The sequence below is a fragment of the Penaeus monodon genome, chromosome 19 (genome assembly GCF_015228065.2).
Source record: "Penaeus monodon isolate SGIC_2016 chromosome 19, NSTDA_Pmon_1, whole genome shotgun sequence".
Classification (NCBI taxonomy): domain Eukaryota; kingdom Metazoa; phylum Arthropoda; class Malacostraca; order Decapoda; family Penaeidae; genus Penaeus; species Penaeus monodon.
In genome coordinates, this window is record NC_051404.1 from 24,689,389 (window position 1) to 24,689,754 (window position 366).

Sequence of the window (366 nt, forward strand, 5' to 3'; positions counted from 1 at the left end):
AAAATTTGGTGTGTGTGTGTGTGGGGGGGGGGTTGGTGTTTTGGTGGGTGGTGTGGGGGGGGGGGTGGGGGTGTTTTGGGGGTGGGTTTTGTTTTTGGGTTTTTGGGTGTGTGTGTGTGTGGGGGGGTTTTTGCGTGGGTGTGGGGCCTGGTCTATATATTTTTAATTTTTTAATTTTGGGGTGGTGGGTTGGGGTGGGGGGGTGTGTGTGGGGGTGTGGTGTGTGTGGGGGTGGGTTTGGGGGGTGTGGGTGGGGGGCGGGGGTGGGGGGGCTGTACCTATAACCATCACTAAACCCTAAACAAAAATTTATAAAAATAAATAATATAAATAAAAATATTTTTTTTAAAATTTTATAAATATAAT